This window comes from Pteropus medius, unplaced genomic scaffold (assembly GCF_902729225.1).
Source record: "Pteropus medius unplaced genomic scaffold, Ma_sr-lr_union100, whole genome shotgun sequence".
NCBI classification, from domain to species: Eukaryota; Metazoa; Chordata; class Mammalia; order Chiroptera; family Pteropodidae; genus Pteropus; species Pteropus medius.
In genome coordinates this window covers 10,109,557-10,113,259 of record NW_024340696.1, presented here as the reverse complement: position 1 = coordinate 10,113,259, position 3,703 = coordinate 10,109,557, and positions in this window count along the sequence as shown.

Here is a 3,703-nt window from a genome sequence, read left to right as displayed (position 1 = left end):
TCAGTCTCTCTCTGTTGGTCACAAATGTTTAAAGAATGAACTGACTTTCATACTGTTTTGCTAAAATCCTCTATCACATAGTGCTAGGTAGGTATTAGACTAGTCAGTACCTACTGACTAGTAAGTTATATAAATATCTAACCACTATGCTGTATACCTGGAACTAATATAAAATAATATTAAATGTCAACTGTAATTGAAAGAAATTTAAAAAGGGGGGAAAGGTGAAGGAGAATAAGAGGTTTGAATTTCCAGTCATGGAGAAATAATATACAGCATCGGAAACATAGTCAATAAAATTGTAATAGCATTGTACAGTGTCAGATGGTTGCTGGACTTATCGTGGTGATCACTTCTTTTGGTAAATAAATGTTGAATAACTATAGTGCATACCTGAAACTAATATAATATTTCATATTAGTTATATTTTAATAAAAATATTTTTTAAAAGAATGAGCTACAGCTAATTTGACAAAAAAAATTAAATCCTCTATCATGTTGCTTACACATACTCAAACCACAGAGGCATCTACATTTATGTACACAAATAGGACCTGTTCATTCCCATTGTTACAACAGTACTTATCTAGAGTTGACATAATTCCAAATTATGTAAGCACCAATCTAAGCAAATTAGGAAGTGTTGCTTTTCCTGTATTTGCAAAACAAATGCAACATTTTTAAAATACAGCCTAACACTATTTCAACTTTTGAAATGAGGAAACAGATGACAAGCTTCAGGAAATCCTAGACTAGGTATTTTTAAGTTCCAGAGAAATCACTGTGTGCTTCTCTTTAAAACAAGACTTTTCTAAAGAAGAATTATGACTAATTAAGTGTGAGCACATGAGCACATGCAGGAAATTGGATAAAAATCCAACAAATCAGGGAAGAGTTCAGAAAATCTCTGGGGGGTTGTGTTCCTTGCAAGTACATAAACATCTTTCTGAACGTTAGTGTACTTTAAAGAGTTCTCCAAAACTGGCATCATAGAAAGATGGCACCATTTAATACATGACATTTTTGTTATTCTTTTTTTTGTGAACATAAAAAATATTTTGAAAAGTAAAGGAAATTAATTTGTAAACATTGAGTGTAGTATGGTTTTAATATTTTTTTAATCCTAGTCATAGGATCAAAAATAAACTAATTCCTTAGTATTATTTAATTCACTACAACAAAAATTTGCTTTAAGGTTTTGCAGACCACAACTGCTGTAATGTCAACAAAAGTATCTATATTGTTCAGTAGAGTTTAACTTCTTATTAAATTTTACAGAATAGTTCTATTAGTTTCTGAAATACTGGGTGGTATTATAGCTTTCCATCTGTCTTTAGGAATTATGTTACAAAAGGCCCAACTTTGCTTATGTTTCTCTTTGTTTCTCAGTTTTCAAGTACTTAATGTAACATGCTATTAAGGTTGGCATTCAGGAAAAAGATAAATTACTGAAAATGACAAAGTATCAAGTAGAAAAGAAGTCGACGCCTATAGTGGACAAATATAAAAGGATTATTTTATTTCATAAATTTTAAATACATCTTTACAGATAAGTAATTCACTCTATTGTAAAGGAAAATACATTAGATAAAGAATCTTCAACTGAATTCTTACCTGAGATTTATACAATACCTTCTTTCCCTTATACTATGAACGTTCATGATAAGAAATTTAAAACCTAATGTAGAAAGATTTCAACCCACTTTTAACATAAACTTTTAAAAATTAAGTACTCATACATAAAAAGTTAGCTTTCTTTATATAACTCTGACAAATTAAGAAAAAGACCAACTTGATCCAAAAAAACAAAAGACAAAGGTATTTGTCCTACAGATATGCTCATATATTTGTGAAATAATGTATATAAAAATATATTATTTGCATCACCGTTTATAATACCAAAAGATTAAAAACCATCTAAATGTTTGTCAGTAGGAACCCAGTTAGATAAATTATGGTATATCAATACAATGGAATACTATGCAGCCATTAAAATAAATATTAAGCAGATTTCTATGTATTAATATGGAACAATCACCAAACTATATTGTGAAAAAAAAAGCAAGATCTAGAACATGATTAACATGCTCCCATTAATGTGGAAGACAAAGATTTATGGATATATGCATATATGCAAAAACATAAAATACCTCTGAAAGAATAAATAAGGAACTAATAACTATGTTCTCCCGAAGAAATGACCTGAGTAAGTAGAAACCAGAGGAAAAACGATGATTTCCTTTTTCTGTATATTCTCCATCTTTCAAAGCACTTGCTCTGAAGGATATGCCTTTGATTTCCCAAAAGATTGGTGGCATTGACTTAAGGACTGCAGAGGAGACTGCCAGCTATGATTCCCACTGACGTGAGAATCCCACTGAATCACAAAGATGGGGTGTGGCAGCAGCCGATGGCTTGGAGAGACAAGGCAAATCTTCAAGAAACTGATCAATTTCTAGTTTACCTTTATGGAGCTCTCCTCTTTTATTTTTCAATATCTTTTAATTCCTAAAAAAGCTTCTACCTTTTGTCCCATCCTGAAAAATGTATCTCTTAAGTCTGTAATATAAAAGAGAGGATTTCTAAATTTTAAAATTGTGAAACCCATTTTAAGTCATATTTTATGCAGAATAAATTTGGTTTTCAACATACATTTGTTTTATAAGTTCATCAACATTTATATTCACTTTTGTAAGTGAATCAAGGGGAACAATAAAGCCATTTTGATAAATGTGAAAAATAGAAATCAGAAGTTATGTATAATATCTATCTTATAACTGTTTCTGTCTCCAATTCATTTTTATGCTTTGTTTTAGTTGTATAGTATCACAATGCTCATCACACAAATACATAGTTACAAGGACTAATAGGTATTTTTTTAAAACAGCATACTTTGGAACTTCAAGTTTCTCTTTAATTAAGCTTATTCAGAAATACAAAGATTTGTGATAAAAAGTTTGTTTCAAAATGGTATCATTAATAACACCTAATAATTGTTCTACCTTATAGAAGTCAAATGAGAAACATCCCAAATTTACAATCATGGAATCAATCTACAATAACATATCATGAGATGACAATTGATGCTATGCATTACAAAATAATTTTTGTCCAATGCAAATGGAAAACCAGAACCAGAATCAGAAAGCACAAAGCAAGTCACCTGAATCAAAGAGTAGTCTGTTGGCTTATAAGTCACATCTTTCGGCAAAGAAAAATTGTAAATTTAGCAAAATAATATTGGTGTCTTATTAGTTGACAGAAGAAACTTGACTCAAATGGAATTCTATTTTCTTCACCATGTTTAATATAATGCATATTATGTCCCCCATAGAGGTACACTGCTCAGAGATCCTTTCACGAGAGAACTTGCTAAAAAGTCTGAGCAGCTGATAGTCTTCAGCTGCAGTGCTGTCAAGATTTGTCACCGCCTCCAAACCCAGAGCACACTCTCCCCAGGCAGCTCTTGGCCAATGACCGAGCATGGATGGCTTTTGGCTGAAGGCTTGGCCATTTCTGCCCAACACAGAACTCCTGTATTGGCAATCTTTGCATTGCAGCTCTCTGTTGGAAGGGCCAAGACTTTCTCGGAGCTGCATCATTACCCAAAGCTCTTCCTATTCAATTCTCAGTTCTTCCCTTCCCCTTCTTACAGGTGTCAGACCTTCATCACAGACTGACTTCTCCTGTTCTCTCCCTTTTA